This window comes from Athene cunicularia (genome assembly GCF_003259725.1).
Source record: "Athene cunicularia isolate RWA chromosome 1 unlocalized genomic scaffold, athCun1 chr1_part2, whole genome shotgun sequence".
Lineage (NCBI taxonomy): Eukaryota > Metazoa > Chordata > Aves > Strigiformes > Strigidae > Athene > Athene cunicularia.
This window is the reverse complement of record NW_020799092.1, coordinates 29308030-29334426: the sequence shown is the minus strand read 5'-3', so window position 1 is coordinate 29334426 and position 26397 is coordinate 29308030. Positions and strand designations below refer to the sequence as shown.

General features: G+C 41.3%; 1 protein-coding gene across 3 annotated transcripts in view; it reads left to right on the top strand.

The window, feature by feature from the left end:
- The window catches only part of STK38L (serine/threonine kinase 38 like), a 65727-nt gene that overhangs the window by 10277 nt on the left and 29053 nt on the right, over positions 1–26397 (top strand). For 2 of the 3 annotated variants that reach the window (XM_026866700.1, XM_026866671.1), the window contains exon 1: positions 21227–21407. The exons of the other annotated variant lie outside the window; for it this stretch is intronic. The gene's annotated coding sequence lies outside the window, so the exon portion shown is untranslated. Of the gene's footprint in view, positions 1–21226; positions 21408–26397 lie in introns of those variants that run through there. 3 annotated transcript variants of the gene reach the window in all.

Here is a 26397-nt window from a genome sequence, read left to right as displayed (position 1 = left end):
GCATGTTAGAAGTCAGCAGGTCCTAGTGTTTCCTACTGAGAAAGTGTGAGGTTACATATATTACTTAAATATTTAGATTAGTTGATATTTTGTAAAAACACATTTGGGATACTTTCACCAAAGATGCAATGCATGTTTTGAAGGAGCGTGCTATTTTGAGGAGGATAATTCATTTTCCCCACCTTATTCAGCCCTTGGCCTTTAGAATGGTATCAACAAAGGAAGTGACTCTTACAGATGCTTTTGTGATGTGATTTTTCTGATTTACTGAGAACTGGAATGAGATGCACTGACTCATTTCATGTAAGCTACCAAAGAGCTATTTCCAGCTATTGCCTGGTCTTTGAGCTGAAAGATGCCATCTCTGCCAGCCACGCTTTACAAAAACCATAACAAACTTGCACTACAAATATTTCAACATTATAATTCAGCTTTGAAGTTTTGGCACTTATTTGTCAAAGAATGTCTCCAAAGAGGTATTTTTAGCAAACACTGTATAGAGGGATCTTCATCTTTTTTCTTTGTGGAGAATGTTTTTTACACTCTGTGAGGTGCCCAGAGTTAAAGGATGTAAAAATGGCAAGATGCTTAAGCCACAGTTGGATTCAAATTGTCTCAAGTTTGGTAGGAGCTGGATCTATCCACATTAGACAGTTGCCCAGTCCTCCATTGCTGGGGAGTCCAGTGCTCTGTGGTACAGATGGGAGTGGGGGAGGGACACCACCTATTTGGTTTGCTTCATTTGGCTCTTGGAACATATTTTAACTGTTACATCTATTTGATGAGGCTGGGTTTCTAAAAGTGTTTGAGAAACCTGTTATAGACATGGTCAACAGTTACAGGCTTTTGTGATGACCAGCAGAAGTAAACTACAAAATCCAATGATTAATTTCAGGTACTCTCATCACAATGAGAGTTGGCATTGTATCAGCTGCCAGGCAGGATTAATCTACCTAACCTTGGGTGCTTAAAAGTTGCACATCCAATCCAGTTAGACATTTTAACTGTCCTCTGTAGTCAGTGGAGATGAAAAAGCACTCGGAGATGTTTGCTTCTACCTTCTGCGAGGCTGGCTATTTTAGGACTCTGCAACTACAGTTGGTAGAACAGAGGTTAACGTGCTTTTCAGGAGAAAAAGATGGGTACAAGCAAGGTGCTGCGAGGCTTCCAGTTGTGCAGCCTCAAATGCATGTTTATGCTCTGATACTGCTCTGTGATTTCTGAGTAGATTCCTATGGCAGTTGAAATTTCCAGTAGTAAAATCTGCTGGCTTCACCCTAGTAAAATATCCCTGCAGGTGCATGCAAAAACCTTGTGAATTCAGACTCCTTTTGTTTTGCTGAGAGTGTAATCAGAATCCATTTGTTTTTCTCCAGAAGAGTGTGAAGAATGTGCTTCCTCAGTAACCGCTTTGAAAGCGTCAGGGCTCAGAGTAAGTGGGCAGAGCTCCTCTGCAGTTGCACCTCTGAAAAAATGCAGGCTCATGTCAATTGAGCTTTTTTTCTGTTTCCTGCTGTAATTCTAGTTTTTCCCGTAGTTAATTGTGCCATTTAGTGTTAAAAATAGGATTCCATGAAACATTTTTATGTTCCTTTACTTGCATGCATTTTATTTTTCAGACGTGTATCTGTATGAAGGCTTGATATACAAACAGCATATACTTAAGCTCTAAATTGACCCTACTCTTAAACACCTTCAGGGATGGGGACTCCACCACCTCCCTGGGCAGCCCATTCCAATGCCCAACAACCCGTTCTGTAAAGAAATACTTCCTGACATCTCGTTTAAACTTTCCCTGCCACAACTTGAGGCCATTCTCTCTTGTCCTGTCTCTTACTACTAGGTTAAAGAGGCTCAAACCCAGCTCTCTGCAGCTTCCTTTCAGGTAGTTGTAGAGGGTGATAAGGTCTCCCTTCAGGCTCCTCTTCTCCAGACTAAACACCCCCAGTTCCCTCAGCCTCTGCCCGTATGACCGGTGCTCCAGACCCTCCACCAGCTTTGTTGCCCTTCTCTGGACATGCTCGAGTAATTCAATGTCCTTTTTGTAGTGAGGGGCCCAAAACTGAACACAGTCATTGAGGTGCGGCCTCACCAGTGCCGAGGACGGGGTAAGATCCCTTCCCTGTCCCTGCTGGCCATGCTATTGCTGACACAAGCCAGGATGCCACTGACCTTCTTGGCCACCTGGGCATACTGCTGGCTCCTGTTCAGCCAGCTGTCAATCAACACCCCCAGGTCCCTCTCTGACTGGCAGCTCTCCAGCCACTCCTCCCCAAGCCTGTAGTGATGCTGGGGGTTGTTGTGGCCCAAGTGCAGCCCCCAGCATTTGGCCTTATTGAAGCTCACGCAGTTGGCCTCAGCCCATCGCTCCAGCCTGTCCAGATCTCTCTGCAGAGCTTCCCTACACTCAAGCAGATCAACACTCCCGCTTGGTGTCGTCTGCAAGGGTGCACTTGATCCCCTTGTCTAGATCATCAATGAAGATGTTAAACAGGAGTGGCCCCAAAACCGAGCCCTGTGGGAGGGACGCCACTTGTGACTGGCCGCCAACTGGATTTAACTCTGTTCACCACAACTCTCTGGGCCCGGTCATCCAGCCAGTTTTTTGCCCAGCAAAGCGTGCGATTGTCCAAGCCACGAGCATATACCTTCAGAGTCCTCCCAGGATTGAGCCTGGGTTCATTTACTTCCCTTCATAGTTGGTGATACAATGCTGGCTTGCTTTGCCAAGATGATGTGTTTTATGTTTTGATTTTGCAAAGTACCTTGAGATCTGGGTGGAAAACACTTTTAATGGGGCAAAGCATAGTTTAGTTGAAGGCTGGGGTGGGAGGTACATCACATAGGGAAGCAGAATAAAGTTTGCAGCTCCAGTTCATTGGAAGATGAAAATGCTTTCTGGCATTATTAACACAAGGAATAAACCAAAGGAGAGGAAAGCAGCTTAAGGCTTGGTAACAACCCCAAGAGACCTTTGCAGCTCTGGGCATGCTGGGAAGGGTAGGGCACATCTTCCCTCCTGGAGACTGCCAGCAGAGCAGCTTTCCTGTGCTTTCAGGATTTACCGAATTTCCGTAATTTTGCAAGATTTAACTCAAGGGTATGTAAAAAGAAAGCCCAAACCCCCAAAATAGCCTCCAGATCTTGCTTCCATCCCTGTGTGATCGTAATTCTGGAGAGAGTAATTAAATTTTTATTCCGTATTTAGGCTAGGGAGGTAGGGCTCAATATTAACTGTGGCATGATCTGTGGTGTAAAAAGTGCTAGTTTTTGCACAGACCTGACTGCCAGGGGCGCTTCAAAATAAGGGATTGTACTTGGTTTTCTTTTTGTAAATGTGTGCAAGTTGTAATGTAAAGACTCAATCAAAGCAATAATCAATCATCTGAGAAATCACATGTAAATGTTTTTGATTCTGTACTAACACTACATTATTAGACTACTTTCTCTTTATTTTTTTAGTGTTCATATTTTCAGAAGTGAACAGAATATAGCAGAGCAGCTGCTTCCTAGTGGTTTGTGAAATTGAGAAGTATTCTCTCTTTGTTTTCTATTGATGTGACAAACTACATTCCTGATGTTATGTGTGTCTTTACCAGGAAACTGGTAAAACTTTCCAAACATTGTCTATTTTTCAGTACTTTAAAAGAAAGCTGATTGATGTTATTTGCATATGAGCAACAGAATGTGTAGTCATAGACTGGGGAGTCATTGAAATGAATACTTGCAGCTGGATTCAGAATAGCAACATTTTGCCAGGGTAGCTCAACTTGGAAATGTTATTGCCCAACTTGGCCACTTGCAGTATATTAATATTTAATTGTCTTTTGTATAGTTTTTTCCCCATATATTTTCCTTCAATTTCTGAAATCAAAATGAGACTTCAACCCTGTTCTTGTAACAGTGAAAAACATCTGAGTTGCTTATCTTGCCACACACCCTTCCAAATCCACAATATACAGATTAATGCCTCTTCTGTAGTTGACTTAAGTAGTTAACTTGTCCAGTCTGATCAAATGGGCAGCTCAGATGAGTGCAGTGACAAAGAAGGGACCACATGTTTCATAAGTTCTGGGGCGAGGTTAAATAATTAATTTTCAGAATGAGTTATTTTTTTAATACTACTTCAGTATCTTTCCTTTTAAGAGTCCAGGTTCTTTGTGCATATGACCTTCTAGGTACAGGAATGATATGTTTGTTTTCATGCAGGGTAACTGAGGCACACCTTAAGTATTTTTTTTTTCTGTAGGGTTTGTTTTTGCACATGAGAAACAAAACAGAATCCAGACCATCTGTTAGTTAATGCAGTTTTCTGTGTTATGGCCACAAGAGCATCCTTCCTCTGTACATATATCATCTGCAATTAGAAAAAGAAAACTCAAAATATTCATGACGTCAACACTTGCATCATTGGTAAATACCAGAATTTAATGTAGTTTTAGTTTGCAGAAAGCTCTGTCCAACTCAAGCCATCATTGGAGGTTGTGGTACCTTTGCTGGTAACTCTTCTGGTAGAGTTGAGTAGAATGAGAGGAGGCACATTAAGAAATGAGTGAGAAGTTAGAGTGGGCCTTAAGGTGGATGTTCCTGGTGTGTTACTGTAGATCAGGCTTTGCTCTAAGTCTTTGCTCTCAGCATTCATTGGGTGAGCATGAAGCTATTCGATTCAGGTACAAATTATGTCTCTGCTGCATAGTGTGGACTTATGCTCCATGTGTCAGCATGGCTGTTTGAGCTTGCTTCTCTGTGTTGAACTTTGTTCAACATACAGGAACTGAGTAGTGCTGCAGGAGGAGCCCTTGGTATGGCTTCCAAAGCAAACAGAAATAGCATATAGTGCAAACCCTTCCTGGTCTTTGTAAATATAGCTAGGGTTATTCGTGAATACAGTGCAGCACATGATAGTTATGCTATCTAGGGGATAGATGTTCATCATGATTAGCCTCACTGTAACTATTTTTATCAAAATCAAATGGACTGTGTTTTGTGTTGTTGGCAGCCTGAAATAAAGGGGATATGAGAAAGTAGTTATAGCCTGTCTTTTGAAAGCTTTGCAGAGCTGTTCGAATCTTCATCAACCTATTTTCAAATGGAGCCAGCAGAAGTTGGTGCAAGAAGAATGTGACTCATTGGTGAGAGTTAACATTTGTTTAACAGTTGTCACCATTGGACTCTGGGTTTTATGTTGTACCTAACCTGATATAACTGGCCACTGTGGAGAGAAACAATCCTGTCCTCTTTTCCACAAGTGTATCCAAACCCTGCTTGGATGTAGTCCAAATTTGGGTGCCTGCAAAAGGGACGGTGCTGTTCTCTCCCTTGTCATCTGTGCCTGTCCATGTTTAATTACTCCTCTTTAACTGAATTTAAGTAGTTGTGTAGTTGAAGAGTGGGACAAACCAACTTGCTGATTTTATGGAGGAAGTCTCTCCTTTTTACAGGAGCATGGGTGTGGTTGGTATCTTAGTTTTGTCAGGCTGCTGAGTTCACCTAACTCACCTGTGGCTGTGACTGCATTATTGGGAAAACTATAGGAGTGCATGGTGAGGGCTGGGGAGGGATCAGCAAAGTGAGAGGGAGGGACTTTTCAAAGAAGCAGTTCATAGAACTGTGTTGACACTCCTTGAAATAGAACTTGGCAGCAGTGTCTACCCTTTCTGTGTAATGGCCTTGTGCTTGGGGCCCATCCTCTTAAGGAAATGTTAATGTTAAATACTATTTCAGAAGTGGAAATGATCTCATTCTTCCTATGGCTTATTTGGGTTTTTCTCTGGTTATTATTTATGGGAAATAGCTGGTTGTATCCACCTTGCCAAGCAATTCAGATCACTGCCTGGAAGACTTCTTTATTTGCCACTTTACCAGTCTCCATCTTTACATATTGTTTGCACTAAACTGGTGTTTTTGTTCAAATTTCCTGCAGGTGACTCCACTGGCCTTTGTCTCTGCTTGACAGATAAAGAAATGAAGGCACAATGATGCTTGGTCACCTTATGGGACAATAGAGACACACTGAAAAGGAACAGTAAGTGTCATTCTGCAGGAACACAGGTGTTGCTTTTCCTTCTACTTTCCTGTAAAGTCCATACATTTATATGAGGTGACCTGTGTTCCACAGAGTCCTTACTGAAGAGTCTTGCTCCTTTTCTCAGTCAAGAGCGTGCTTAGCCTTCTGGATGTGCTGCAAGACTGTTCTGTCCAGAAGAATTTCTTCATAGGAAAGTTTTGCTCCTAGAGAAGTTGTTGTTCTCTTATTCTTGCCGTAATAGATTTCATATTGAAAGCATATGAAACAGGGTTCTTGAAGATTATTTTTTTTTTAAATCTGGAAATTTGCCCATTCTTGCATGTTTAACTGTAGTGTAGCAGCTACATACAACCTTAGTATCTTCTAGAAACTTAAACAAATAACTTCTGTTCCTTTTCCCTCTTACTTTCTCTTGCAGCTGGATATAGCCAGAGCTTTTACCCACACCCTGCTTTTGCTTCTGTTGTCCTTTAACTAGGAAACCAGATAATAGAATCAAGTCTCTGAGATTAATTTAAAGGAAAACACCCATTCTAAGTGAGCTTTCCCAGGCCAAGAATGTAGACTGACCTTCCACAGGGAACTAATGCCCATCACAAACCGCATCATCTTTCACCTAGAGACAAATCTTTTATTTCCGTTTCCTTTTTTGCCTTTCTCTTGTCTTTCTGGCATGGTGGATATGTGATTGATGATCTTTATTGATCATCTTTATTGATGATCTAGATGAGGTGATTGATTGCACCCTCAGTAAGTTTTCAGATGACACCAAGTTGGGTGGGAGTGTTGATCTGCTCGAGGGTAGGGAGGCTCTGCAGAGAGATCTGAACAGGCTGGAGCGATGGGCTGAGGCCAACTGCGTGAGCTTCAATAAGGCCAAATGCTGGGGGCTGCACTTGGGCCACAACAACCCCCAGCATCACTACAGGCTTGGGGAGGAGTGGCTGGAGAGCTGCCAGTCAGAGAGGGACCTGGGGGTGTTGATTGACAGCTGGCTGAACAGGAGCCAGCAGTATGCCCAGGCGGCCGAGAAGGTCAATGGCATCCTGGCTTGTGTCAGCAATAGCGTGGCCAGCAGGGACAGGGAAGGGATCTTACCCCTGTCCTCAGCACTGGTGAGGCCGCACCTCAATGACTGTGTTCAGCTTTGGGCTCCTCACTACAAAAAGGACATTGAATTACTTGAGCATGTCCAGAGAAGGGCAACAAAGCTGGTGGAGGGTCTGGAGCACAGATCGTACAGAGAGTGGCTGAGGGAACTGGGGTTGTTTGGTCTGGAGAAGAGGAGGCTGAGGGGAGACCTCATTGCCCTCTACAGCTACCTGAAAGGAGGTTGCAGAGAGCTGGAGTCTCTTTACCTCTTGTCCTATTGCTTGTTACTTTGTTAATGGCCTCAAGTTGCACCGGGGAAGGTTTAGACTGGATATTAGGAAGTATTTCTTTACAAAAGGGGTTGTTGGGCATTGGAATGGGCTGTCCAGGGCAGTGGTGGATTTCCCCATCCCTGGAGGTGTTTAAGAGTTGGGCTGACATAGCGCTTAAGGATATGGTGTAGTTGAGAATGGTCAGTGTTAGGTTAATGGTTGGACTAGGTGATCTTCAAGGTCTTTTCCAACCTAGATGATTCTGTGATTGTATAGGAGGGATTATGTGTGTATACACATAGCCATAATAAAGCACTCCTTTGCTTCATTTCAGCCTTAGAGTAGATTAGCAGATGGGACGTGAAGCAATAGGCTGCAGGAAGACTCAGATTTCATGAAGGCAAGGCTATGTGAGTCTGTCACTGAAAAATCTGCTTTGCTATATACCTAAACATATAATTTTAGATGGATAAGCCCCGGTGTGTGGTTTGAGCCCAGAGGGCAACTGAGAGCTGTTCACTCACCCCTTCCTCCCCAGCACTGGGAAGAGGAAAAATTAATCAAAAGGCTCAGGAATCAAGATAAGGACAGGGAGAGGTTGCTTTACCCATTGATGGTCACAGGCAAAAGACAGGCTTGTTAGGGGAAGAAAAAAAGATGCCACTTTATGTTTCAGGATGAGGTTGTGAGACAAGACACACACCAACATGGTTAACAGTCAAGCTTCCACGTTTATTAAAAAAATAAGTCCTTATATATTCTTACACATTCTAAAAATAACAGCAAATCTGTGTGTTGCTCTTGCGCATGCTCATTTCAAAAACTAGTACCTCTTAGGACTTTCGATAAGGACTACTAACCGCATGCAGCCAGTAGATAAGTTTCTTCTTTGTTATTTTAAGGAATCCCTTCTTACCTGCTTCTTCCCTAACAAGCACAAATTCTTTTGCTTTTGGTCATCGTTAATTTAGACGTCGTTAATCTTCTAACCCAAATGATGATGTTACTTTTACATTTTCAGTGACACAGAAGGTTCATGACCAGGCATACGCACCCACAATTCCCCCTTTTCTTTTTATTAAGGTCTCTAGGCCATTTACTACACAAGATAGACAACATTTCAACAGAAGAAAAAGACAGCATTCCAATAATCCTGCTATGCGTATTGTCTTGCAATTACTAATACTGCCTAAATATAAATTGAGAGTGATTAGAAAGATTTATACAGCACAAAGTTAATAAAGCACTAACACTCAGATCCGCAATCGCTGAGGAACCCTGGGTGCAGTGAGAATTCAGAGTACCCTTCCTTGCAAATTGGAAATCCTGCGTGATGCGTCCATCCGTAGGTAAGGCATCCAGAGTTGCTGCAAGCAGGTCCAGCCTCTAAATCAACAGGCCAAAATAACTGGTGTTTTTCTTTGAGTGGGAACATCTGATTTCATCCTCCTGTTGGGTTCCACCCAGAGCCTGGCCACCACTCAGAGGGGAAAACCAAGGGAGTTTCTAATAAGGTAAAACACTCTGAGTTCTCAATTCTTAATATTGCTTAGCAAAGGAAGTTGAATACACATTCTTACAGCTTTTTATCCTTATTGATAACTACATTCTGTCTAAGCTACATCTTTCACTAGTGGCTAGTAAGCCTATATATTTTATTAAGGAGTTGCAATTACCGTTAGCATTTTCTCTTTTAAGAGTTGGCAACTGTAGTGTATTTTGTCCTGTTGCAGTATCAAACATTACCCAGACATTCTGCTTAAATATCAGTCAGAGATCACTGTCAGCACAGGGGCATCCACATCACCCACAGCTGGATCCTGAGTGCTCGCTGCCTCTTGTGACTCAGGTGTGGTTGCACACACCTTGTCAATAACCACTGGAGACCGAGACCTGTGAAGACACAAGCATAACCTCTTCCCCAAGTTATTAAAGGAAATGGCCCTTCCTAGTTACCACTTTCTAGTTTTTTTGTTAACACTTGAGCTTTGCTTTGGACTTCTTGTTGATCTGGTATCTGTGATGAGAAATGACACAATATTGATGGCACCTGTGAGACGGGAAAAGTTTATAAGGTTCATGACATATAATGTCTTATTTAGCCTTTCGTGAGGTGTAGATTGATACCCTGCATCTCCCCATTTTTTTTTCCTTTTTATCTCTTTTTTCTTTTTATTTTTTTCTCCTTTTTACTGTTTTTTTTCTCTCCTCCTTTTTTCTTTTTTTTTTTTTTTTTCCCCCCATTGTTGTCGTCATTGTTGTTGTAATAGACATTTTAGCTTGCCAAGCGTATGCTCCACAATGGCCTGTCCGACCGGTGAGTGGGGAATGTGCGAGTGCTCCTGCTGATTGCCAGTCTCCCTCGAGAATGATGTTGTGAATAACCCCAGACCAATGGCTCTGCCGAGACTGCTCTAATGGCATTACAGCTGATGGTGGTGTTTGGACTGTAACTAGGTGGTAAATTGTTAGTAGCACAGCTCTTTACTGATATTTCTGTCTTTTGCAACTTGTCTAGTATCTGTTTAAATCATCCTCTTTTTTAACCTTGTTGTTCTTACTATTATTGTCAATTGGGAAGGGAGGGTACAGTGAACTGCCAGCCGACACTGACACACTTCTGCCGGCCAACACTGATGACATACTTCCACTGGGCAATGCTAACACACTTCATTCAGTGATGTTACTGGCCCCTCCTTCTCCAGAGGAGTCTCGGCTGGCCCTACTCTGATGGGGGGGACGGTGTAAGAGCCTCCACGGCCGCCGCAGCTACCTTTCGTTCAGCTTTCATAGTTTGCAAAGCATTTATCATCATCTTCCACGTTTCTTTAAAATGCCCCTTTTGCTATGCCTATTCAGTGAGCTTCTTAAGATTGCTAAGAGCTGTTTCTTCGCCTCTCTTAGAGAGGATACTTAACAACAGTCCTAGTGCCATGTCTTTTTCTATCACGGTCTTACCTGCAGGACTTCTACGTTCCAGCGCTTCCTTCTACTTCCCCGCATGCAAGCTCCCAGTATCGCCTTCAGCGATATTTTGGAGCCTTCTGCATTGAAGCCTTCCGCATTTAAGCCTTCTTTATTGTTCCTGTTCAGGTGCCATATGTTGCAGGACAAGGTTGTGAGACAAGACACATACCAATATGGTTAACAGTCAAGCTCCCATATTTATTAGAAAAAACAAGTCCTTATATATTCTTGTACATTCTAAAAATAACCAAATCCGTGTGTTGCTCTTGCGCATGCTCGTTTCAAAAACTAGTTCCTCTCAGCGCTTTCGATAAGGACTACTAACCGTGCGCAGGCGGTAGATAAGTTTCTGCTTTGTTATTTTAAAGAATCCCTTCTGTCCTGGTTCAGCTAGGATAGGGTTAAGTTTCCCCAGCAAAGAGGGGGAAGGGATCTCCAGGTGGGTTATTCATACCATGCTGAGGTCAGGTCTGGTGTGGCAGTGCGGGAAGCTTTTTTCTATGTGGCTTTGGTCACGGGAAGCACGTGAGCGAGCTGTCTATAACCATTGAGGTATTTCTCTGTATATCTTTTGTCTTGTTTACTGTAATTACTGTTTATTGTTGTTGTTATTGCTATTGTTGTTGTTCAGATTGTTTATTACACTGTTGTATTAAATTTCTTCTTATTTTAACCCAGCGTTTGTGCCCTACTTGTGTCTGAGGGTGGGGGAGGGACAATGGCAATGTGGTCTCTGGTCCCAGCAGGGCTTAAACCAACACACCTTCTTATCTGTTTCTTCCCTAACAAGCACAAATTCTTTTGTTTTCAGTCGTCATTAATCTGGATGCCGTTAGTCTTCTAACACAAGTGCATCATTAATTTAGATGTCGTTAATCTTCTAACCCAAATGCTGATGATACTTTTACATTGTCAGTGACACAGAAGGTTCACGGGCAGGCATACGCACCCACAACTTTAATTCAAAACATTAACTATAATGATGCTTAACAGACAGAATGGGACAGTGAGAAATGTTACCATAACTTAAAAACACCTCCCCCCACTCCTCTCTTCTTCCCAGGCTCAGGTTTGTTCCCGATATCTCTGCCTCTTCCCCCAGTGGCACAAGGGCAGGGGATGAGGTGGTGCAGTCAGCCTGCTGCTGCTTCCTCCAGGGTGAGAGGGGAAGCACTCTTCTGCATTCTTCCCTCTGCTTCATATGGCATCCCTCTTATGGGAGACTCCTTTACAGACTCTCAGCTTTGAGTCTTCCCCACAGGATGCATTCTGCTCCAGATTTTTCAGTGTGGGTCGCCTCCACGTGTTGCAGTCCTCCCAGTGATGAACTGTGATAGCAGAGGCTTCTTTCCATGTAGTTCTGGGGATTCTCCACATGCCACAGGTGGATCTCTGCTCCTCTGGTGACCTCCATGCGTGTCAGGGAGGGTGGCCCTGCTGTGCTGTCTCACCATGGGATATAAGGTCCATGCTACAGTGTGCCACCCCCTACCTCCTACTTCCTACTTCCTTCTTCCTTCCACTGACCTTGGTGTTTGCATAGGTGTTCTTCTCATAACTCCTTCTCAAAGTCCCTCACTCTCTCTCAGGTTCTGCTTCTTAAATATCAGAGGTGCAGCCAATGTTGCTAATTGGCCCAGCCTTGGCCAGAGGCGAGTCCAACTTGAAACCCAGGAAGCTTTGAGAAGCTTCTCACAGGGGCCACCTCTGTAGTCCCCTGCCCTGCTACAAAAACCCTGCCACACAAAGCCAGTACACCAGGCTACCCAGTTGCAGTGTATTTTTATTTTCAAAATGATACATAGATTGATACAGTGATATATATTTTCTCATAGCAGTATAGATGTTGAAATGCAAAAGCAGTTGTATTGACTGTTCTTTGCTAAAACAATCTGATAGTAAGGCAGAATAGTAATGCTTCTCTTCAGTTGTCCTTGTTATCACTGTAGAGATCAGATGTTGCTATTATTGTTCCTTCTTGAAATTTCTTTTTCTACCTTTGGTACTGATGGCTAGAGCTTCTGATGGTTTAGTGGTAAGAATAAGGCATAGCTCCATCCCCACCATTCCAGATCTGCTTCCCAACTTAAGGCACTAGGAAGGTGGTAAGATGGATTCCTCTCTTAAGTCAAAAGACCACACACATCTTTCCATCTTTGTGTATTCTGGGCCTCATCAAGGTAGTCTGCTTTCTGTGCCAACAGCTGTCTCCTCCAAAAATCATAAAGAACTAAACTGTTGTAGTGGAATTTGAATGGACAAACATCTGCTCTCCAGTATTTCATATACAAACAAACAATATGCTCTACCTGCATTTGCAGCTTTTTAAGGCCAGAGGGATCTGTTGTGCTCATTAACCCTGACTAGAGGCATTGCACAGGCCATAGCCAGTCATTGATGTTCTACATCTCATTTAGCAGTCAGTTCCTTTGCTGGTATGCACTTATGTGTAATTACCATACTTAATTTGATTGATACGATCTAAAGAGAGCCTGGCAAGAGTCAGGGATTTGAACGTGTATCAGTAAAAACAAATTTAGTGCACTCTTTCCTTCCAGCATTCTCCAATGCAAAAGTTACTCCTAGTTCCCAAAAGTGAAGCTGCCCTCTGATCCTTTTCCCTAGGCTCCTTAGAAAATAGAAAGGCTTTACAGCATCTGTAAAATTTGAGAGTAGAGTTGATTGGATCAAAGCTGAAAACATATTACAATTTTAAGGAAACTTTGTGCAGATGACATATTAGAAGCTCTTCCTCCTCTGATTCTTTACTTCTGTCCTAAGTTGTGTCTCTTGACCATGGAAGAGCTGTATGTAGAGAAACTCACTGTGAATTAATTTGTTGGACATGTTTTGGAGTGGGACATATCTTTCATTAGACCTGAGTATAATTTTATCCAGAAAACCAGTAAGGAGGAAGCAGATTTTTGGTCATTGACCTTGCTCTGTTCATAATTATTTCATGATCCAAAACATTGCAACAGAATATTTAGCATAGGCTTTTTTATGCCAGTTCATTTAGCAGATCTTTTAAACAATATTTTCTTGAATATGCCTGGATGTAAGTACCTGCTTAAGCTGAGAAAATGCTTAAGTGCACAGGAATGCAGTTACTTCAGTAGATAGAAGAGATTCCTGTTTTTAGACACTTTGAAGAGGGCAAAGATTTGCAGCACTATGAAACTTGGGGAGAGCCAGGAGAAAGGAAAGATACGAGTGAGCAAAGCAAGCTATAAAATGACATTTCATGGCACAGAATTGTTAGTTTTCCAGCAAGCTAATGGTTTCTCTTGTTGCCAGTAGATTAAAATGCATCCATTCAGATGCCATAGTAAACCCTGGATGTGAGGGATGGTGACTGCATGGGACTGCAAGTGTAGTTCCTTCATAGCGTCTTGTGCTTCATTTAATCGTATAGAGTGTTTTCGTGAGCTGATCTCCCATTTGGAACACCCCTTGAAAGACAGAGCAGTGTGTGGATACACCAGCACCTCCTATTCCCTTCCTGTTCTGAACTCTAGTCCTCCATCCTTGCTGATGGAGCTGAAGTACAACCTATTTTCTCCTTTCTCTCTACATGAGGTTAATGGAGTGGGTGGGGGTGTCCTATCTTGCAGCAGCTGTATAGTGCTGGCTGGGGTTAAACCTCCACATACATGCACAATAAAGCGATTTGAGTGGATAATGCTAAAATACAAATGATTGCATTGTTTTAAAAAGCCCTCTGTAAAGAAAATGAAATGAGCTATTTGAAAGGACTGAGCTCATGTCACTGCAAGTCACTCAACACTGAACGAGTGTTCTAAGTACAGGATGTCTCAGTGTACTTTGGGAGAGAGTGATTGACAGTAGAGCATAAAGAATGTAATTGTATTGCCAAAGGTTGAGGCAAGTGGAGCAAAGATGGAAGTGACCTTATTAGTGGATTTGTTTCTAAATATTAGGTGACCAGTCTCCCATTGTTAGTGAAAGCAAAGGTTATGATGTTTGAATTAAAAGTTTTTGCTACTTAGAGTGGACAAAAAATGAAAAGGAAGAAAACAAAGTGCATGTATTTTATATAGGTGTAGATGACATACTTCATATAAATATATATACTTCATACTTCATATAAATATATAAATAATACCCATATAAATATATATTTTTGTGTATACATACATAGTTTCACCCAGCCCATATCTTTTCCTGTCAGGGAAATTATTTTGTGTTTGTCGGCTGTGCTTGCTGCTTGTTGAAAGTAGCAGAGAACTGAATCACAGCCACCGTTCATGGGAGACTTCTACTGTTCACCTTCGTTGAATAGCAGGAAATCCTGGAATGCAGCATGACTCCAATATTCAGGTTTTATTCCATATTAGGAAATATTTCTTTACTGTGGGTGTGTTGGAATGATTTGCGAGATTAATTTCTGTGGACCAAATTAAAAGATGAAGCCCTGTCACTTCTGGGTTTTGGACAAACTCCATGGGAAGCAATGAACAGGGTCAGCCTGGGGAAGAGTGGCCCTTTTCAATCAATGCAGGTAAAATTTGCTGCACCAAAATCTTTTAAAAGAAATTGTTTCAGCCCAATGTGTTTTCTCAATCTGGGTTACGTAGCTTCTCACACTGACACAAAGCACCTAGTGGCAGCAGGAGAGAAACAAACAGATGGTTTGATGGAAAGTGGGATGGCTTCTTTCAGAAACAGTGCTGGCTAATGCCAATGTACAGTGTGCATACAACTGTGGCCTTTGCAGGTCAGGGTTGTTGGTATTTTTCAGAGGTTTTTTTTGCCTAGTCTACTCAGAGCCCTGCTTTGACATTTTGGGGTGTTTGTGGGTTTAGTTGTCTACCCCAAGATAGGAAAGTAATTTCCTTTGTTTTGAAAGCATTTCTTACTTGGGTGCATTGGGTGAAAAGTTCTCCTAGGGTTTAGGGGGCATGTTGGAGCCAGCCACTGACAGCCTAAGTTGCTCTCTGGGCCTTGCAGTCCCCCGGGTTTCCCTGGTGTCATTGGTCCCAGAAGCACAGCAGCTGCTGAGGCTGCAGGACCCGTGCAGCATTTCCATCCCCGAGTCCTTTGTGTCTGTGAACGTTTCCTCAAGTTTTTTTCATGGTTGGAGAGGGATCAGGCACTGGGAGCATCCACGCTTTTTGGTTTACGAGCTGGGGCTGGGTGAGTCATGGAGTGTTCTCTGCTTTTAGCTGTGACTATAATGGGCAATTCATCCAGATGCTTCATAGGGAAAGCAAGAATGACTTAAAATGGCTAAAATGTTTGAACATCTTTTGCTTTTAAATAGCAAAGCCTGTTCTAACAGGACTAATTTTACTCAGTTTTAGTGCTACTTTAAATAGAACAAATGTAATTCACTCTGTATCTTTTAAAGTAGCAAAACTTAATAGAACAAAATGTACATTGTGGAATGAATAACAAGCCAAGGGAAATGAAGTATATAAATGAAGTAAATGAAATGCTGAAGTGTCAGTGATGTCTTGTTATCTCATTTTCCCTTCTCAGATGGGGACTGTTGTAAAAACTGGAGTGTCAGAAAGATCTGGTCTTGGCAATAATGTCAAAGAAGAGTAATCTGCATATTGAAGGATCTGATTTGTTTTATTTGGCAGATAGCATATTAAATAAAATAGGGCTTGAGAATGGTGAAACTGCTGAAAACCTGAATTATGTAGGAATGTAATATTTATTTTTCTTTCTGAAATGTGCCCCAGAGCAGTGCTTGGCTGATCTATTAACTATGAACTCAGTAATAGCAGTAGCACAGCTAGTATCATCCAGATGTTAGAATAGGAATACCAGGCCAAAATCTATTGAGCTGAAGGCTTTTTTATTGACCTAAATGAACTTTGGACCTTCATTCTGAACATGGAAATCTATATTTAGTAATAATAGTATTAAGATCAGGCTCCAAGAGTTGAAAAATACTGGCCTATAACTGACATAGATTTCATGTTTCATGTTTGCTTGCTGCTCAGAGACTTCAGGATCCTGTAGTGTTTTATTTGTTTCTGGAGGTTTCTCAAAAGCTTTGGAAGTGGATTTAAAGTGGGTTATAGATAAAGAAGACAGGGAATCTCTCCAGGAGGAGATTTGGTATAAACAGTTGGATGGTGAAAATATGCACAGTGCAATTGCCAGTTTTGTGCTAACAGAAACTGTAGTGCAGAAAGTAATTTTCCCTCTGGGCTGATACCACAGTATGACCACTTTCTCCTTCTGTTTCATCATTAGAACTATCAGCTGTTGTACAAGATTTTTATCTTTGCTTTCTGTTTGTTTGCCTGTCAATTCATACCACATACAGTTGCATGTTTCAGAAGTTGCTGCTCCAACTGCTGCTCCTCCCCTCGCTCTTGCTGGATGTCACACCACCTTGTCCTTCTGAGCCTCTGGTTGCTTATTTAATTTATCTGTCACTGTCTTTTGGTGTGAATCATGCTGTTTGTGTATAATGCGTTGTGTTTTCTCTCTTCCCCCCACCTCTCTCTCAAAGAAAGCTGAAACAAGTTTGGGAGCAGCTGGGCTCATGCTCATACTTGTAGCCTTGTGTATCCATGCTGCTTTCCTAGATAGCACTTTTTAAATAAACTGCTTGTCGGTGGTGGCTTTTAGTGCCCAGTTTTGTGAGTTGCTTTGCTGTGTTTGTAAGAAGCCAAGCAGTGTTGCCAAGTCTGCTCTAGCTTCTTGTCCAGAAGAGCTCCAGCACTACACATGGTGGTGATAGCTGGTGGTTTTGAACGTACTTGCTTTATTGAGCTATATATATTTACTTTGGAACAGGTCTGGCACCAAAAGCCTGTCTTTTGCTTTTACCTTCCAGTTCTTGAAAAATGCCATTTATATATTTAATTTCAGGATCAAGTTGAATGGCAAAATATGTCATGCTGAGAAAATGGGAACTTTGAAAAGCAGAAATATGTTTCTGCCTTATCCAGAGGCTTTCATTCAAGAGCCAAATTCTTGTGGAATATAAATGGAAATTTTATAAACTTTGTAGTTTTACACTTTTTACTACAGTGAAGTACTGCCTTCCTAATGTGCTGGGCTTTGGCTGCATGCTTAACTGTATAAATGAAATTATTATTAGCCTTTCTGTGAAGTGACATAGCTGTTTTGGGAGGAATGATTGCTGTTTCCTGTCCTGCTGAACATATATGTAGCTTTACATTCTAAATCCGAATCACAGATCCTAGCAGTGTGATGTAAGTAGCATCGTTCTGTCATGTGGGAAAAACCTGCACTTTTCTCTGAGAAAATGGTATGTGGTATTTGCTCCCTAACTTAAATATGCACTAAGTAATGAGTCCAGAGTAAACTTATTCTAGGGTTGGTGTATAATTATACTACAGGTGTGGTTTCAAAAATAAGAATATTTCCATTGTGCAACTTAGGTTCAGATTAAGTTGATAGTATAGATCCAGCGTTATTTGATAGTAAGAACAAGCTGTATGATGTAACAGAGCTGTGCAGGAGACTTGCCTGTAAAGTGACTAGCATCTTCAGACCCTTTCTTGCAGAAGTGAGGCCCAGTCGTGATACACACTACTCTCTTAAGTGGCACAGACTTGCTCTTTTGCTGGCACTCTGTGTAAGAGAAAGCAGGAATTGATCAAATAGGTTACCATAGTATCCTGAGAAATGTGAAACCCTCTAATAAGGAAGATAGCTGGAAAGATTGGTTTCAGTTTTCACTGCTTGTAGCATACTCTCACATGTTTATATTCTCATTGAAATGAGAAATTATTATAAAAGTAAATGTGAAAGTTTGGAAAGATATGTTAGAAGGATCTGAAATGATGAACTTATCTGCTCAGGGGGGTGGGGTGTTTTTTGGTATGTTTTGTTGGGGTATTTTTCTTCTTTTTACCATCAAAGTGTTTGATTGTTCATTGTCACTACATTCAGATGTTTGGTGATGAAGCTCTCTACTCCACGTCCCTGTTCTCTTGTATCATTTTACAGGCTGGAAACTATGCCATGGGGTAATAAAGGGAACTTCTTGAGATTTTGTAGCACAGCTGTGTTGGGATCCTGTTTCATCCCTTGTTATGCTTTTCTCTTTAAAGTCTAGAAATACCTGGATATATAGAAATTACTCTAAAATTACTGAGGGTGTCAAATCTCCATCCTTCCTTCCTGCCAGGCAGTATCTCTGTGCTCTGCTTGCCTTCATGCACCCTGGATGCCCAGAGCTGGAGCTGTGCAGGCTGGAGACAACTTGCGAGAGGCTTGGATTTTGTGTTCTCATCCCTTTCTGATTAGAAAGTGGTCCCACAAAGTGCCAAGTGTTTCTTTCAGGGGAGAGTAGTTCTTCAGGTGCCTTGATTTCTTCACTCTTTGCTCTTTTGAGTTGTTGTAGCAGGTGGGATTGGATGCCTCAGTGATTTTGTTCTTAGTAACCAGAGTCTTATAGTCTAATATGAAAACATCAATGGCAATTTGATGCTGCCAAGAAGTGCTCCAGAGAGGACATGAGTTTTGAGTTACCAGTTTTGGAGCAGAAGTTGGGTGTGGGGTTTTCAACAGTGGAAACTCTTTCAGAGTTGCGGGGTTGACTTAGAGCTGTTGTGATAAATGGGAGTGCAAATTGAAGTTGTAGTAAACACTGTATGGCCTTTCTCTCATTCCCAATTGGGAGAGATCTGGGAATAAAAAGATCAAATGTATGCTTTGACCAGGCAGCATTTTTCTACCAACTGAAATTATTTTGTTCTGTTCTATTCTGTGGTGGGTCAGGAGAAACTTGCTTAGAGGAGAGTTTTGAAAACTCCGGTTTGTTGGCATTGGGCCTGCTGTCCCCTTTCTACTGCTGTACCTTACTCTCCCTCATCCTTCAGCTCCTCCCTGCTATGTTTCTGTCCCATCTGCCTCTGGGGGCAAGATTTTCCTTGGTTGCCCCACATATGTAGCTCCTTATCCCCATGGTATACTTACTTGATGATGATGATGATGAGCAGGCATCAGGAGAAGGGCTTGTACTGTGAGCTCAGCCATCTGTCCAGGAGGTGCAGGCTGGATTTCTGGGCTAAGCAGCAGATATGGCATCTCTGCTTCTGACAGCTCCAAGACATGGTTCTGTGGGCTGTGTGCTACTCATTGATCCTGTCGATTAGATCAGTTTCGTGCCTCTCTCATTCACAGCCGGTGGTGTATCATTGTGTTCCAAAGTAACAGGCCCTTCAGAAAGAAAGGTCTTTGGTCTGTGTCAGCCAGAGAAGTTTTGGCCAAATATGGCTGGCTGGTTTAATATGACCTTTTTCATGGTCTAGGGAGTCTTATGCAAGGCCAGTGGTACAGCAGAGATAGAATGGTTCCATTATGTAAATGACATTAATTTCGGTGAATTAGCAGGTTTTTGAGAACATTTCCAAGCAGTATGGGTGGTACCTTTTCAAAACACTCCTGTTAATGTGGTGAGGTGTTTTGCCAATTATGAGGCCTAGCATAAAGGACACAGCCAGCATAAAGATGAACCAATAATCAAATTGTATTTGATACAAAAGGGTCAGTACATGGGTGAGCACTGGCGGTACAAACAAGTCAGTCAGATTATACATAATTGACATCAATCCCACTGACCCCAACAATGACACCACACAACCAACAATGGGTGGAATAAATGCCAAAATGCAGTCTCCCATAAAAGGGACAGGAGACAACTGAGTCAACAAACCAAATACATAAGACCAAGGAAGCCACATACTGAATTGCTACACAGCCTGCATTTAGAAAGGCCAGACCTGACTGGAGCCCAGTTCCAGGGAGTCAGGAGGTCCTTCCCCAACAGGAAACTCTGCAAAGCACACCCACCTCACAGACAAACACTGCCCCTTCCTGCAAGTGGTCCCAACTTTTATCTCCAAGTGGGACACCTGACCTTTGTTTACTTAATGCTGGACACCTGGGGCTCATTTACCTAATGGCTCTCCCTGCAAGGCCAGCTGCACCTTGGAGGGAAGCTTAAAGGTAACTCACCCCCCCTTTGTGAAGGGCTGTGGGAATCACCCATATGTCAACCTTAATTTGGGGCTTGGGGTTGAAACCCCAGCATTTCATGAGGTCAGCGTAAGTAGTGTGCTATCAGTAAAAAGCCCCATTTTGAAGCTTCTTCCATTCTGTCCCCCTTCCCTCCACTATTATTTGTTTATAAAGGTCATGCTTAAGGACTTGACTTGGTTAGTACTAACTGAATATTTTGTTCGTGATGTGGATTTCTGCTTTGTTTGGGGGTTATTAGTTGCAGAGAGGTGGGAGGCAAAAGGATGAAGAGGTTTTCTTGTCTGTGAGTTGACATAGGATTTTGTGGAGTACCTTGTGTCTCTGCCAGGTCTGTGCTCTTTTCCACTTACTTTGGGGAACCTGGAGAGCTTAGGACATTTCTTGGTTTTACAAAGTTCTTTTTGGTGTGTGTTGTTTTAGTTGGTGTGTGTGTTTTGTTTTGTTTTTTCCTCCATGGTGACAGAGCTAACTGAGGACACCAATTACAAACTGTGCAAATGTAAAGTAATTTCTATCTTAAGGAAATGTGCTGTGGTACAGCGTGGTCTGGAGGCAGGGCTGGTGGGGTGTGCATAGGATTCATGGGATGCTGGAAGCAAATACTTTTGGTCATGTATCCCTCATACTTTGGTGGGCTTATGCCATGGTATGATGGTAAATAACTTTCTCTGAGCTCACTAGTTTACAGGTTGGGTTCTAGTCAATATTTGCCTACTGTAGAACCACAGCGAGTGTCAGCCCTGCTATTTATGGTATAGTGTGCTATTGCCAGAATTGTTACCTCCTTTTTACAGACTTAATGAAATCGGATGACTTAGATTTGCTATTTGGTTGCATCTGCATTTGTGAGTATAGGACCGTGGGGAAAAAAATAATAGGAAATAAAATTGCAGTGTTATCTTATCCTACCAGGAATACAAGATGTGCAAAGGATAAATATCCTGTTGCTTGCCAGTGTTAGAGGGCACTCATTATGCCTTAAGTAAAGATTAACCCATTCAAGCCTGGGTTAATGCTACGCTATCCTGACACTCCAAAATGATCAGAAGGTCGGTTTTTACTCTGTTAGGTCATTTCTTGAAAAAATTTAATCACAGATGTCAGTGTGTAGTCAACAGTTGCTCTGTTTGATTTGGGTGTGTCAACATGCTGCGGGTTTTGCTCTCAGATACCTGTTTTATATTTATCTTTTCCCACCTATCAAGGGCGAAAGAGTGTAATATTGTACAACAAACTCAACAGGGAGAGTGGTGCTAAGTTCTCCCAGCTTTTGGAGAAAGGGTACATCTTTGTGTGAAGAATAGGACCCTTAATTTTTAGTAAAGACTATTAAGAGTTGAAAGCTCTCATCTTTCTTTAGTAGAAAATCAAAGGGGATAAAAGATTGATTAAAAAATAGAAACATTGACATAATTTTAAAGCAGCCTTAGTGCTATTAAAATTTTTTTGTATATGTATAGATAATACATTTTTATTTTCAGAACTCGGGTGTCTCACACACTCCAAAATATACAGCTAAAATAACACATATATAATGCTTTAAAACACCTTTATTTGTGACACAGCAGCTGTGTTTCTGGCAACAAATATCTTATTGTTGCACCAAATCCAATTAAAAATCCACAAGATAAAATTCTGTCCTCACAGGACAAAAAACACAGGGTGGAGTTAAGCAATCTTCCTGTTCTGATGCAGACATGCCAAGCTTTCTTCTGTATGAAACTTTGAATCGATTCACCTTAAAAGGTATTAGGATCTCTGTGAAGATTATAAACCTAATTTGGGATTTGTCTTCCTTAGAATCCCCGGTGAAATATGATTATGTAAATAGTCAAAAGGAAGTGTATGTACTTCTGTGTAAATTTCCAAAACCAACCCCAAAACAACCTGAACAAAGGAGTGTGGGGCTGAGATGCTGCTAGTGGTGGCTCCCTTCTGTGAAGCCCTACTAAAGTGCCTTAACCCACTTCCAGGTAGGTCAGGCAGTCTTAGAACAAACTCTGTGCTTTTTTTTTTTTTTTTTTTTTTTTTAAAATCTCTTCTGGCTTCCCTAGACCAGCTGCAAGGGACTCAGGACTGCCCTAAGATGTCTTTTCCCAGCATTAAAGGCATTGTTCTAGTACATCCAAGTTCTTTGTGTTCAAGATGAAAGCTATCAAAGAGAGCAGCCTTTCTTCTTCTCTCTTTCTTCCGCAGTTTTCAAGTACTCAGTGACCATGTGCCCTGATCTACAAGTACTTTATCTACATGGGTATCCTATTTACAGCTGCATAGAAGATTCTCCCCCAGTTTGAGAATCTGAACACAGAGAGTTCTGTAAGGAAAAACTGCTTCAGAAAATGCTTATTTCACTGGCAGCATGACAGGAAAGGAAAAGGAAAGGAAACAAATGGAAAGTCTAATTGCCTAATGGCCTTGTGGTGGGGAAGGGTTTTCTATGCTTAGTGGCTGGTTGTTGCTTTAAAAAAGCAACCAAACAAAAAAAAGCAACAGAAATTTTCCATTTAATTGCAATTTCATTATTTTGTTTTCATGTGATGACTTACAGAAATCCACATGTAATTTTGTTAAGCAGCTTTAAAACTCTTAAGATATTTGATGGCTGTCTTCTATCCTTGAAATAGATTCTCATCAGGATGGGGTTAGGGTTTTTGTCCATTTGTTTTCTCATTTTGTGCTGTCCTTTTGGTAGCATCTAGAAGTTCTGGAGTCTGAAATTCTCATAAAGTTGTGACATGTCTGTCACTGAAATCCGGGATAAAAATAACTTATTGACACCAGTGTGATGCATATAAGCAGACACTTCTTTATTGATGGCCGGACGTGTAGGGGAGCACTCTCACTAACAACACGTGCCAAGCGCCAGAATCGTACACCTTATATAGAACTTACTCTTACATATTCATTAAGTCTTCATACATAAGCACAAAACTTCCAAGAAATCATTAACATATTCTCCTCCTATTTCCGAATCTGCGCAGTAAAGGTTAGAAATGTCTAGAAATGGGTCTGGGGCTTAATGTGAGTAGGTGGTCCATCAGTCGGTGGTCGCGATCTCCCCCTGCCAGAATTACCTTTTGCTTAAGGACACAGTTTTCTTGGCAGGTACCTGCAAGCTGTTACGGTTACTTCCCTCAGTTCCCATTAATCCTGGACCTTGACAACTACTTGCATTCTTCTAGTCCTATGTATGTATTATAAATCAGTTTACAAATTACCTTGTGTTTTGTTACCTAGGTTCTAACCGTTCCCATTAAACAATCCCTTCGGCCTTGGTACAGGGCTGTATAGGGAATTTTAGAGTAGCAGTCGGTTGCTAGATTCACAATACAATAAATGTATAATGATTTTTACTAAAATATCCCTTAACTCTATACTTATATTAAAATCAAACACAATTTAATTTCAGTTGATAATAAAATCAGTAATATTTCCCCCCTTTGAAAGTGTTGAAAATCATTTCAATACTTTTATACTTATATTCATTTTCATCTTTGAAGCAAAATTTGTCTTACCAGATGATGGTGGTGGCAGGCTGTAGTCTGGTGGCATAGTGGGTACTTCTCTCATAATTCTGTGATGTATTGCAAGCCTATTAGTAAACTGTTTTTTAAGACAGGCATTCACCAACATAATCATCAAAAGGACAAAAATAGAGTTTTGATTAGGGATTTAAGCCAAGAGTTTTAAGTTCCATCCTAATCCACTAAAAATTTTTCTTAGCCAATCTTCTGATATATCTTCTTGAATTTTTTCTGTTTCTTTTTCGATTTTCCTAACAGATCTAAGTCATGTTCTACATCCTGTGTAACATTTGGGATATGAATGCAGCAATGATCCAATCTGTCTTTGAGATATCCACACACTCCATGTTCCTTTAACAGAAGCATGTCTAATGCCATCTGGTTTTGAAGTGTCATTCGGGAAGTTGCCTGTAATTGGATGTTTAATTCTTTAAATCCTTTTCTTGTAACATTGGCCAATTTTTCCACTTGTCCTGTTAAGTGATGAAGTCATTTTCTATTCCTATAGGACACTATTGGGTTTAAAAAAGCCATATCTGCTGCTTGGCCCCAAAAGTCCAGCCAATTTTTACTCCTGTTGATGGTTCATTCCAGGTGTCATCATCTGTTTCAAACCTTTTAATTCGTTGTAATTTTAAATTTTCCAGGGAGCGCTTGAATGGTGATTTCTTCCAAATTGGACACAATGTTGGCAGGCCTAAAGTAATTTGTTTCACCTTACCATCTACTGGTAAGTGGGTTGTCCAGGTGCTATAACTTAATGCCCAAACTAAATGTCCTGGACTTTGAATGGTAGATTTCTTACAACTAGAAAAGTAACCTCTTCTGGCTGTACAGATGCTAGTCATGGTGAGGTTATTATAAAAACCTCATCAATAACAACCAAATTTTAAAGCAGCTGCCAAATGAGGAATTCTTTGAATTATTAAGTCTACACTGCTGCAATCATATACCTTTTCACATTTCCACCATGGTACTACATGTTCCTTTTCTAGTCGGGTAGTGCCTTTATCTACTATCGAGGGAAGGATTGCAAACACTCTATTAATCTAGGTACCATCCCAAGTAAAACATCAAGGGGTTCTGGCCATGTACTGAAATCGTGAGAATATGGACATAGACCATAGAGTCCCACTGTGCCTGTTTTTGGGTACTTTGCCCAGTTTTGTTACACTGCCATTCCATGATGCTCCTGCTCACATTGTTTTTAATTTGTTCATCATATGAACACCATCCTAGATTAGGGTTTGGGCCTCCTGGGAGGAGAACTCGATCCAAAGCACTAGGTTGAGACCCTGTTACAAAGTCATAATTTAGTAGTTTTTCGCAGTCTGATTTTTTTTCCTGGTGATTTCCATTGTTTCCTAATAACTTTCACTTGTTTATACCATTGAATCACTGGCTTTTGTTTGCAATAAGTGGTCTCGTTTTTGTGTTCTAGATAGGTCAAATTCATAGTTAAGATTCCCCGAGGAATAGATTCACCTACTGCTCTTGGTATTGGTAAACTGGCAGTAATTTACGTAACGTTCTGCAAGTTGGCAAATCCCTTAATCAATAATAACATCAAATTTTCTTCAGGCATTCCTTTAGGAATGTTAATTATTGTTCTGTATTCGATTGAGTTTTGTTCCTAGACATCAAATCAACCCATGATCTCACCAGCGTCACTTTCCAAGCCAATATAAGGGGAACAATCACAAATTTATATAAAATATTAGACATGTTTCAGAGATAGTTTTAAAGTCTTTGGATCACAGCTTATAATTTTCCATGGAGTAGGTGCTTTTTTTTTTTTTTTTCCACTCGGGTATAGTGTATCCAAGCATCTGATTCTGCAATCTTGGTAGCCGTGAAGGTGGTTAACAGTATCTGGAAAGGTCCCTTCCAGCGTTCCTGCAGAGGAAACCATTCGGAAATCCACGTTTTCACATAGACATCATCTCCTGGTTGAAAATCATGCACTGGAGCTTCTAAGGGATCATGGTCTATTCCACGCTACTGCACTTTGAATCACAGTCAGAGTTTTTCCTAAAGAAAGCAAATAGTTATACACATCCTGTTTTCCTTTTACATGCATGTTTGGATTTGGTTCTAGGGACTGATAAGGTTTTCCATACAGTAATTCATAAGGACTGACTGAGATTCTACTCTTTGGTTGTACTCTGATTCATAATAATGCCAATGGAAATGCTTGAGGCCATTTAAAATTGGTCTCTTGACAGATATTATTTATTTGCATTTATAAAGTCTGGTTCATTCTTTCTACTTTTCCACTGGATTGTGGCCTTCATGGAGTATGCAAATCCCAAGGGATACCCAAGAATTTTGCTAACATTTTGGACTATTTCTGCGACAAAGTGTGGACCTCTGTCAGACAAAATTCCAATAGGAACTCCAAATCTTGGAATTATTTCTCGTAATAACCACTTTACTACTTCATTGGCTTGTGTGGTGCGACAGGGAAAAGCTTCTGGCCATCCTCTAAAAGTATCAGCCCTCACCAGAATGTATT